General features: G+C 45.6%; 1 protein-coding gene across 1 annotated transcript in view; it reads right to left on the bottom strand.

Moving 5' to 3' along the window:
• LOC147107213 (leucine-rich repeat serine/threonine-protein kinase 2) overlaps positions 1 to 12,125 on the bottom strand; it is a gene marked incomplete at its 5' end in the record, with an annotated part of 193,741 nt that overhangs the window by 73,961 nt on the left and 107,655 nt on the right.

Genomic DNA, 12,125 nt, shown 5'->3' with positions numbered 1-12,125 from the left:
CTCACTCACACTCTCTGTTTCTCACTCACCCTCCCTCTCTCTGTCTCTCTCTCTCACTCACTCACTCTCTCTCTGTCTCTCTCACTCTCTCTCACTCACTCACTCACCCTCTCTCTCTCTCTCTCTCACTCACTCACCCTCTCTCTCTCTCTCTCACTCACTTTCTCTCTCTCTCACTCACTCACTCTCACTCACTCACTCTCTCACTCACTCTCTCTCACTCACTCTCTCTCTCTCGCTCACTCTCTCTCGCTCACTCTCTCTCTCTCTCACTCACTCACTCACACTCTCTGTCTCTCTCACTCACCCTCTCTCTGTCTCTCTCTCTCACTCACTCACTCTCTCTCTGTCTCTCTCACTCTCTCTCTCTCTCTCACTCACTCTCTCTCTCTCTCTCGCTCACTCACTCAAATTCAAATTCAAATGCTTTATTGGCATGAAAGTTTACAGAGAACCATATTGCCAAAGCTTACATAGCAAAAATGTACATTTTCAAACATTCTGTAGGTGTCAATCGATTTGACGTTTGTTGGGTACATACAATATTACTTTTAAACAATATTAATTTTAAACAGTCTTTGTACTTCATTTGGTACGTTCAATATTAATTTTAAACAGTCTTAATTTTAAACAGTCCTCAGGTTGTGACATGTTGTTACATATTTGGCCCCAAGGTATGGTCTGTCTCCTTCTCCTAGGACTAATCTCAATTTTGACAGGTCATCTAATTCCTTGAAATCTGGGGTTGTTTGGCTTAGCTTGTTGAATAATATGTTTCTTGATGTGTTGAATTTTTCGCATTTTAGGAGGAAATGCATTTCTGTTTCAACCTCGCCGGCCAGACATTGATCGCATATTCTATTCTCTCTAGGCTGCCAGGATTTCTTGTATCTGCCTTTTTCAATTTCCAGTTGGTGGTCGCTTAGTCTGTACCTGGTGAGGGTCTGTCTCTGTTTTGTGTCTCTGATGGTCGTGAGGTAGTCTGCCAGTTTATATTCTCTTTTTAGGGCCCGGTAACATTCTAATCTGCTTTGGCTTTCGGTTATTTTGTTCCAATGTTCCAGGTAGGTTTCTTTGCATTGTTTAATGATTTGGTTCACTCGGATTGGTGTTTGGACGGCTGTGTTGGTCTGGGGCTGGTCAGGGTCCGGCTGAGTACTTAGTTTCAGTAGCAGCTGACTCAGGGGATTTTCTGGGTTTAGCTCTTGGGTCTGAAAGGCTTTGAAATGAAGGGTGTCTGGGGAGCTAGATTTGAGGTGATTTAGGAAGTTTAGTGCTCGTTTTTGGATGTTTATTATCAGTGGGTATCTGCCTAGTTCGGCTCTGCATGCATTTGTTGGCGTTTTTCTTTGGATGCGAAGGATGCTTCGGCAGAATTCTGCATGTAGGGCTTCTATTGTGTGTTTTTCCCATTTAGTGTAGCTTTGGTGATTTAGCGGGCCCCATACTTCACTACCGTACAGTGCAATGGGCAGGATTATGCTGTCAAATATTTTGAGCCAGATTTTGATTGGGATTTGGATGTTGTAGAATTTTCTTTTTATTGCATATAGGGCTCTTCGGGCTTTTTCTTTTAGTGCATTCACTGCTATGTTGAAGCTCCCTGATGCTGTAATAGTTAGACCAAGGTAGGTGTAGCTCATAGTGTGTCCTATAGTGGTATCACTGAGGGTAAACTGGTATTTGTTTTCCTGACATCTGGGCCTTTTTTGAAAAATCATGATGTTGGTTTTTTTTAGATTTACTGTTAGAGCCCAATTTTGGCAGTATTTGTCGAGTAGGTCTAGTTGTTGCTGTAATCCCTGTTCTGTGGGAGACAGCAGAACCAGGTCGTCCGCATAGAACAGGGATTTCACTTCTCCATCCAGGAGACGGAGACCTGGTGACTCGCTTTGCTCCAGCATGTCTGCTAATTCATTTATGTATATGTTGAACAGGGTCGGGCTCAAATTGCAGCCCTGCCGGACGCCTCTTCTCTGGGTGAAGAAATCGGTGCGTTTGTCTCCAATTTTGACCCCGCATTTGTTTTTCAGATACATTGATTTAATGAGGTCATAGACTTTGCCCCCTATTCCACACTGAAGAAGTTTATAATAGAGCCCTTCGTGCCATATAGAGTCAAAGGCTTTCTTGAAGTCGATGAAACAGGCGAATATTTTCCCATTTTTTGTTTGGTGTATATGTTTTTCAATGAGGGTGTGAAGGGTATAAATATGGTCGGCGGTGCGGTGTTTTGGAAGAAAGCCTATTTGTTTTTTTCTGAGGATATTATGTTTGTTAAGAAAATCAAGTAATCTACTATTTAGAATACTGCAGAATAACTTCCCTAGACAACTGTTGACACAGATGCCGCGGTAGTTATTTGGGTCTGATTTGTTTCCACTTTTATATATGGGGGAGATTAGTCCTTGGCACCAGATGTCGGGAAAACAGCCTGAACGTAATATGATGTTGAATAATTTGAGTACCGCACCCTGCATCTCCATATTGCTGAACTTGAGCATTTCATTTTTGATGTTGTCTGGGCCACAGGCTTTCTTTAGGTGGAGAGATTTTGTTTTTGTGGCCAGTTCTTTCCATGTGATTGGGGAGTCTAGAGGGTTTTGGTTGTCTTTAATTGTTGCTTCTAATGTGTGGAGTTTTTCTGTGACCTGATGTTGACTTGGGTTTGTTTCGTTTATTGGGATGTCTTTGTAGAGGTTTTCAAAATGTGTTCTCCAGATGTCGCCATCTTGGATTGGTAATGCTTGCAATTGTGTTGTACTCAGGTTATTCCACATTTCCCAGAATTGTTTTGGATTGGTGGAGTTTTCAATTTCTTCGAGTATTTTGTGGGTATAGTTTTGTGTTTTGTTCCTAATGGTGTGTTTATATCTTTTGAGGGTTTCATTGTATCTAGTACGTAGGTCCGGATTGTTTGGATGGCGATGCTTTTGGTTTGATATTTTTCTCAGGTCTTTTCTGGCATTTTTGCATTCGTGGTCAAACCATTTCTTATTTTTATTTTGGCCTAGAAATTGGGTTTTGGCGCAGCCAGGGCTTTAGCGCCGGAAGTTAGTGCCGGCGCTAAGTCCCCCTGCGCGCGCCAAAAATTCAGTAGCGCCGCGCCCAAACGGCTGCCGGCGCTACTGGAGGGTTTCAGCGCCTCCCAATGGGCGCTACCTGCCCCATTGCGGCGCTGTTCCGGCGCTGCGGCGCCCGATGCGGTGCGGCAGGCTGGGGAAGTGCAGGCCTCCTCCTTCCGTTAAGGAGGAGCTGCCTGCACCCGACCGCTGGCCGTTGACGGCTGAATAAAAATGAGCCCGGCACCTCGGAGAAGTGCCGGGCTCGCGGCCCACACGCATCTGTGCCGCGGGGGGGTCTTGGAGGAGTCCGGGGAGGGAGGTGCGGGCAGGCGGCCGCCGGGGAAGCGGCCGGCCGCCGCGCGACCTTAATGCGCCGGCGCTAACTTCAGCAAGGCACCTTTTACAGAACGTTGCTTGCGGCTGCCACGGGCGAGGCGGCCGCAACTCAATTTCGGAGTTCGGGCGGGTTACCACGGCAACCGGGACGCTGCGCACACCGATGACGTCATTGGTGCCGGCGCAGCGCTACCGGTGCAACGCCGCTTTAGGGCCCCACTCAATTTTTCAAATGGCCATAACTCTGGCGCTAGTCCCTCTAGCGCCTCAAAAGCGGCGCTAAGGCTAGTGAATTTCTAGGCCTTTGTCTTTTGTGACGCTTCCTCTTCTGTTTCACAAGGTCGGCTTTTACAGCTGCCTCATGGAAGATCATATTTATATCCTCTATGGCCATGTTTACACCATCTCTGTTGATCTCGTATGGGTTTTCTTTAAATTTTGATATTTTACTTGTGAGATCAGGTGACTTTAGTGCTGTGATGAATTTTTCTCCACTGTCTGGGGCCCATCTGTATGTCTGGTTTATTTTATGGAGCTTACTGGGTTCCTTTTTTGTGTCTGTATTTTGGGCAGATAGTTTAAGGTACATATTTATTTGGTTATGGTCTGAGAGGGGGGATTGCTGCCTGACAGTGAATGAGTTGATATCGCAGGGGTCCAGGTCAGTGATTGTATAGTCCACCACACTAGACCCAAGAGTTGATGAGTATGTGAGTCTCCCTAGGAAGTCCCCTCTGAACCTACCGTTAACTATGTACAGGCCTAAGGCTCGGCAGAGTTGCACTACCTCCCTACCGCTTTTATTTATTTCACGATCAAGGTTGTTCCGATTTGCGATGGCTGGTGTGACATCTAAAGGGGTCTGGCCAAACACATGGTTGTTTCCCTGTGGGTCTATGAAGTCAGGTTCACAACCGGTCCTTGCATTTAGGTCCCCACATATTATCACCTTTCCTTGGGCCTGGAAATGGCTGATTTCCATGTGGAGAGTATCAAATAACTCCTCTTCGAAATATGGCGATTCTATTGGAGGTATGTAGATCGCACATAAGTAAACATCTTTTTTTGATATTCCTATATTTTTATCTAGTTTTAGCCATACGTGTGATTTTCCCTGTTTTACCGGTGAGATGTGTTTGTCCAGTTCTCCCTTATACCACACCAATATTCCCCCGGAGGTTCTGCCCTTGCGTGTCTTAGTGCTCTTTACTGAGGGCACAATGATTTCATGGTACATTGGAGGACAGTGGGTCGGCACGTCCTTTTGGCACCATGTTTCTGTTAACACAATTATATCAATGTCTTTTATAGCTTTTAGGAATTCAGGGTCTGTACTCTTCATCCCAAAAGTTGAGGAGCGGAGGCCCTGGATATTCCAGCAGCTTATGTGGAAAGAACGCATTTATATAGTTAAAAAAAAACGAAATAAAATGGACCTATTTTGTGGGATGAGTGTGGAAACACTAATTTCTATAATGCTAAATGATGATTTAGTATAAATTTCATGAGGCATGCACATATAGCTATCTAATAATAGTAATAATACTGATAAGATAACAATAATGATAATGATAAATAACAATATTAATAATTTAGTGCATTCCTCTCCGGCTTTCTATCAGGCTGTTCATCATCGTCATGATCTTTCTCAGTTCTTGGTCTATAGTCTGTGGTCTAGAGGGGGGTCTTGGGTCAGGTATAAAAGCACGGTTCTGTTGTTGGTTTTGTATAGGGGGGTGGGGTGCATTGGTGGTCCTGTTTGGGTTAGGGCTCCCAATGGTAGAGGGGGTGGGACGGCTGCGTCTTTTGGCAGTGTTTATGAGGTTTTTTGCGAAGACCCACATCCGCTGTTTGAGTAGATGTATTTCGTCATAGAGGTCCCTTGTGTTGATGTTTGGATGATGGGCCAGGTAGACGTTGGGGAGGACAGAACATCTCTTGTCGATTTCCCTGTTGGCGTTGTGGATTATATGGGCTGGGGTGTCCTTTCTGGGCAGTAGTGTGGAGATCACGATCTGTGTCTCGGGGAATTCCCTGCTGGCCTTTTCCGCCATCTTGCTCATTGCCCTAGCAGTGTCTCCCCGTAGTGTGCGTAGGTCGTTCGTGCCTGTGTGGATCACAATCCATTTGGGGCTACCAAGGGATTCTTTGTTCAGGATCTTCATTGCTTGGTCTGTGTTGCTGCACCATTTTTTCAGGACTTGATGGCCTGGGAACAGCCTCTGGGGGTCCAGAAACTTTCCGTTGGAGTCGGTCAGCAGGACTGCCTGAGGGGCTGGCTTTTCAGACTGGGTAACAGTAGTCTGGGCAGGACTCGACTGATGGCTGGTTGTTGGCTGGGTTTCTGGGATATGTTGTGTGGCAGGAGCAGGGTTTGAGGCTTTCGGTGTGTCCTCGTTTGGGGGGGTATAGAAACATAGAAACATAGAGATAGGAACAGGAGTAGGCCATTCGGCCCTTCGAGCCTGCTCCGCCATTCAATGAGATCATGGCTGATCTTCGTCTGAGATCATAGCTGATCTTACCAGTTCAGTACCCCGTCCCCGCCTTTTCTCCGTAACCCTTAATCCCCTTAGCCTTCAGAAATATATCCAATTCTCTCTTGAAAATATTTATTGAATTAGCCTTCACAGCCCTCTGTGGCAGGGAATTCCACAGGCTCACCACTCTTTGAGTGAAGAAATTCTTCCTCATCTCTGTTTTAAATGATTTGCCCGCTATTTTTAGACTGTGGCCCCTGGTTCTGTGCTCCCCTGCCATTGGAAACATTCTCTCTGAATTCAGCCTGTCCAGGCCTGCCATAATTTTATATGTTTCGATGAGATCCCCTCTCAATCTTCTAAACTCCAGTGAGTACAAGCCCAAACTATTCAATCTCTCCTCGTAGGTCATTCCCGCCATTCCAGGTATCAGCCTGGTGAATCGCCGCTGCACTCTTTCCATGGCAAGAACATCCTTCCGCAGATGGGGCGACCAAAACTGTACACAATACTCCAGATGCGGTCTCACCAGCACCTTGTACAGCTGTAGTAAGGTATCCCTATTCCTATACTCGAACCCCCTTGATATGAAGGCCAACATACCATTTGCCTTCTTAATCGCCTGTTGCACCTGCATGCTCTCCTTCAGTGACTGGTGCACAAGAACACCCAGGTCCCTCTGCACTTCCCCATCTCCCAATCTATTGCCATTTAGATAATAATCCACCCTCCTGTTTTTACCCCCAAAGTGGATAACCTCGCATTTATCCACATTATAGTGCATCTGCCACGTATCCGCCCATTCCCCCAACCTGTCCAAATCGCACTGTAGCCTCCTGACATCCTCATCAGAGCCCACCCCTCCTCCTAGTTTAGTGTCGTCAGCGAATTTGGAAATATTGCATCCAATTCCCTGATCCAGATCATTTATATATATTGTGAACAGCTGGGGTCCCAGGACAGATCCTTGCGGCACCCCGCTGGTCACTGCCTGCCACTCCGAAAACGAGCCGTTTATTCCAACTCTCTGTTTTCTATCCGCCAGCCAGTTCTCTATCCACGTTAATACTTTGCCCCCAATCCCATGAGCCTTAATTTTGCATGATAATCTTTTGTGTGGAACCTTATCGAAGGCTTTCTGGAAGTCAAGGTACACCACATCCACTGGCTCTCCCCCATCTATTTTACCAGTTACTTCCTCAAAAAATTCCAGCAGATTAGTCAAACACGATTTACCCTTTGTAAATCCATGTTGACTCTGTCCGATCCTTTCCCCATTTGTCAAGTGCTCCGCTATTTTATCCTTAATAATGGACTCTAGCATTTTGCCCACAACCGATGTAAGGCTTACTGGTCTATAATTCCCTGCTTTCTCTCTACCCCCCTTTTTAAATATTGGGGTAACATTAGCTACCCTCCAATCCACGGGTACTGTTCCCGAGTCAATGGAGTTCCGGAAGATGATCCTTAGAGCATCTGCTATCTCCAGGGCCACCTCCTTAAGTACCCTAGGATGTAGTTTATCAGGCCCCGGGGATTTGTCGGCCTTCAGTCCCCTCAACTTACCCAACACCATATCCCTAGAGATACTAATTTCTGTCAGCTCCTCCCTCTCATTAGTCCCTATGTTTGCCGATATTCCTGGGAGGTTATTTGTGTCCTCCTTTGTGAATACAGAACCAAAGTATGAGTTTAATTGGTCTGCCATTTCCTTATTCTCCATTATATATTCTCCCGAATCGGACTGCAAGGGACCGACTTGGGATTTTACCAGTCTTTTCCTCCTGATATACCGATAAAAGCTTTTGCAGTCTGTCTTTATGTTTGCTGCAAGTTTACTTTCGTATTCTATTTTCCCCTTCCTGATTAATCCCTTTGTCCTCTTTTGCTGTATCCTGTACTGCCCCCAATCTTCCGGTCTGGTGCTTTTTTTTGCCAGTTGATATGCCCTTTTTTTTGATTTTATGCTGTCCCTAATTTCCCTCGTTATCCACGGTTGAGTCACCTTTTTAGGTTTATTTTTATGCCAAACCGGTATAAACATGTTCTGGAATTCTTCCATTCTATCTTTGAATGCTTGCCATTGTCTATCCACTGTCAATCCCCCCAGAAACACCACCCAATCAATCTTACCCAATTCCCGTCTCATACCCTCGTAATTCCCTTTATTTAAGTTCTGGACCTTAGTCTCTGATTCAATTTCCTCACTCTCCATCTCGACTGAGAGCTCGATCATATTATGATCGCTCTGACCCAAGGGGCCTCGTACAAGAAGATTGCTGATAAGTCCCTTCTCATTGCACAATACCCAGTCTAAAATGGCCTGATCTCGAGTCGGCTCCTCGACATATTGGTCCAGATAACCGTCCCGAAAACATTCCAGGAATTCCTCCTCCTCAGAATTTTTACTAATTTGGGTAGTCCAATCAATATGTAAATTAAAGTCACCCATGATGACAGCTGTGCTCTTATCGCACGCTTCTCTAATTTCCCTTTTTATGCCTTCCCTCACCTCCATATTACTATTTGGAGGCCTATATATCACACCCACTAACGTTTTCCTCCCCTTGCTATTTCTCATTTCTACCCATACAGATTCCGTTTCATCCGAGTTAATATCCTTCCTTTCCATTGCATTAATCCCCTCCTTTACCAGCAATGCTACCCCACCTCCCCTACCTTTTTGCCGATCCTTCCGAAATATTGTATATCCCTGGATGTTAAGTTCCCAGCCTTGCCCACCCTGCAGCCACGTTTCTGTAATCCCAATCAAATCATACTTGTTTACCTCTATTTCCACAACTAATTCATCCACCTTGTTCCTAATGCTTCTAGCATTAAGATACAAAGCCTTCAGGCTTGCTTTTTTCACACTCACATTATGAATTAGTTTGGCCCTTTGTGTTTCTCTCCTTTGCTTATTGCTTCTCACCTTTCTACCATCTATTTCTAACTTCATATGACTTCCCTCTTTTCCACTACCGAGGTTCCCATCCCCCTGCCAAATTAGTTTAAATCCTCCCGAACCGCCCTAGAAAATATTACCCCGAGGACATCGGCTCCCTCACAGTTCAGGTGTAGACCGTCCCCTTGGTACAGGTCACTCCTCCCCAAGAACTGGTTCCAATGCCTCAAGAATTTAAATCCCTCTCCCTTGCACCACTGCTCAAGCCACGTATTTAGCTTATCTATCTTACTCTCTCTAAACTTATTAGCTCGTGGCACTGGTAGCAATCCAGAGATTACTACCTTTGAGGTCCTACTTTTCAATTTAGCTCCTAACTCCCTAAATTCAGCTTGTAGGACCTCCTCCCTCTTTTTACCTACATCGTTGGTACCTACATGTACCACGACAACTGGCTGATCCCCCTCCCCCTTCAGAATGCTCTGCACCCGCTCCGAGACATCCTTGGTCTGATGGTTTTTGTGTTCCTGTGTGAGGGGACTGGGTAGCCGTAGTCTTGGCATGGCTCGACTGAGGGCTGGTTGTTGGCTGGGTTTCTGGGATAGACTGTGTGGCAAGAGCGGGGTTTGGGGCTTTTGATGTGTTCTCGTGTGGGGTTGCATCCGACGGGTTCTGTGTCCTTGTGTGTGTTGTTTTTGTGTCATCAGGTTTTTGGACCTTAGGAGTTTTGTGTTGCCTGCTGAGCCTTTCTACGGCCTCCATAGTTTTGTTTAGCTGAGTATGGAGTTCTTTGATCTCATTTCTTTGTTCCTCTACGGTCTTTCTCAGCTTGTGGATGGTGGACTCGTTTTCCGTTTTCAGCTGTTTGAGTTCCTCCTTCAGATTCTTGGCCTGTGTTTCTCTGTATTCGTTGAAATCGAGTTCTAGTTTGGACAGACTCTCCTTCAGCATTGTGTTTGCGTTGAGAGGTGTGGGGGGGGTGGAGATGGGCAGGGAGGTGATTGCCTCTGCTGGTCTCTCTTCTTCTTCCTCCGCTTCTCTCTGTCTCTCTCTCTCTGTCTCTCTCTCTCTCTGTCTCTCTCTCTGTCTCTCTCTCTGTCTCTCTCTGTCTCTCTCTCTCACTCTCTCTGTCTCTCTCTCTCTCTGTCTGTCTCTCTCTCTCTCTCTCTCTCTCTCACTCTCACTCTCACTCTCTCTGTCTCTCTCTCTCTCTCTCTCACTCTGTCTCTCTCTCTCACTCTCTCTGTCTCACATTTTCAGTCTTTCTCTATCTTTCACTCTTTTTGCTCTCACTTGCTCTCTTTCTCACTCTCTCTCTCATTCTGTCTCTCCCTCTCAGTCTCTCTCTCAGGTAGAAATTAGTTTCAGCCTGTTTTCGGATCCAAAATAGGCTGCGTGCAAGGCCTGTCGGAGGGGGAGCAGCGCAGATTCACCAGAATGATACCGGGGCTAAAAGGGTTAAATTACGAGGCCAAGTTGTTCAGACTGGGCTTGTATTCCCTCGAGTTTAGAAGGTTGAGGGGTGATCTGATCGAGGTGTTTAAGATGATTAAAGGAGTTGATAGGGTAGAGAGAGAAACTATTTCCTCTGGTGGGGGGAGTCCAGAACAAGGGGGCAGAACCTTAAAATTAGAGCCAGGCCGTTCAGGGGTGATGTCAGGAAGCACTTCTTCACACAAAGGGTGGTGGAAATCTGGAACTTTCTCCCCCAAAAAGCTGTTGAGGCTGGGGGGTCAACTGACAATTTCAAAACTGAGATTGAAAGATTTTTATTGGGTAAGGGTATTAAGGGTTATGGAGCAAAGGCGGGTCGATGGAGTTAAGATACAGATCAACCTCAATCTAACTGAATAACAGGTTCAAGGGGCCAAATGGCCTCCTCCTGTTCCTGTGTAAAACAGTGAGCAGTGGAATGGGTGCTTCACGTCACAGGCTCAGCGTTACGATCTAACAATTCGTTTACCGGGAATAATGTGACCAGCAGACAATCTCACTCAGAGAGCCGGGTCCAGCGGGTGATTCTGGAAATGATGCTCTTTAGCTCTCGGAGGCTGGGGTTGAGGAAGCTCCAGTCTGCAGCTGCTCAGGACGGTGCTGACACTGAGCGGAAAAATTATTGGCATGTTTTATTTGTGGAATGTGCATTTTTCTGCTGAATCGGTGAAGAAAAAGCTGACAATAAGCAAATTCTAAAATAAAAGAAGGAACTCCTGTTGCAGACAGCATAAGGATCTGAGGTCAGGTGAGAGAATGTGACATCAGGAAGATCCCCTGGGCCTCATTCTCCTGGCTATTGTGGGACATACCATGGGAACAATTCACACAATTCAATTCAAATCGCTTTATTGGCATGATAAGTTACATCTTATGTTGCCAAAGCATCAAAATACATTTATGGTTGAACACATAAACGCAGTTCTATTCATACAGTGTATAAACAGGTATATCCCTGAGTGTATAAATATACATTCGCATTGTTTATATATATTCTTTTCTTAGTTTACTGGTTGTCCCTCTGTTCATGGCAAGCTGTAACATAGTGTGCCGCCAGTGTTATACAGCTTCTCTCCTCTCCCAGTAGGAATGGGAGTTTTTGGTTGTCATTCAGATTTCTGAAATCAGGGCATATTTGTGAGAATTTTTGGTAGAAATTCTCCCTGATGCCCTGATATTTTCCGCAGGCTGTGAGGAAGTGCATCTCTGTCTCCACTACTCCCTGACTGCAGTGAGAGCATATCCTGTCTTCTCTTGGTAGCCTGGTCTGCCTGTGTCTGCCTTTTTCGATCGCTAGGCTATGTTCGCTAAGTCTGTACCTTGTCAAGGTTCTTCTCAGTTTGTTATCCTTTACCATGGTCGGGTAATCAGCTATGTTGTATTGTCTGTTTAGGGCCAAGTAGCAATTGAGTTTGCTTTGGGTTTTTGTTGTTTCTGCCCAATATGTCAGATATTTTTCCTTTTGCTTAGCGACGATTGTGTTGGGTCGAATTCTTTGTGTTACCCTGTCACTGTCCTGGGGCTGGTTATTGTTAGTATTGTTAGTAGTTACTTCACTGAGTCCCAGGACTAGTTGACTGAGGGTATTCTTCTTTATGGTCAGCTCTTGGCATTTCAGGGCGTCGTAGTGATAGCATTGGGGATTGCTCATTTGTAGGTGATTCCAAAATTTGGTGGCTCTTTTTTGGATAGTGATTATTAATGGATATTGGCCTAGTTCCGCCCTGCATGCATTGTTTACTGTTTTCCTTTGAGTCCGGAGGATACTTTTACAGAATTCTGCATGTAGGATCTCAATTGGGTGTTTGTCCCATTTTGCAAATTCTTGTTGAGTTCGCGGTCCCC

Source organism: Somniosus microcephalus, chromosome 15 (assembly GCF_052327205.1).
Source record: "Somniosus microcephalus isolate GS21.2 chromosome 15, FLI_Smic_1.0, whole genome shotgun sequence".
Classification (NCBI taxonomy): Eukaryota; Metazoa; Chordata; class Chondrichthyes; order Squaliformes; family Somniosidae; genus Somniosus; species Somniosus microcephalus.
Note: the sequence above shows the minus strand (reverse complement) of the source record. Positions and strands in the feature narration are given on the sequence as shown.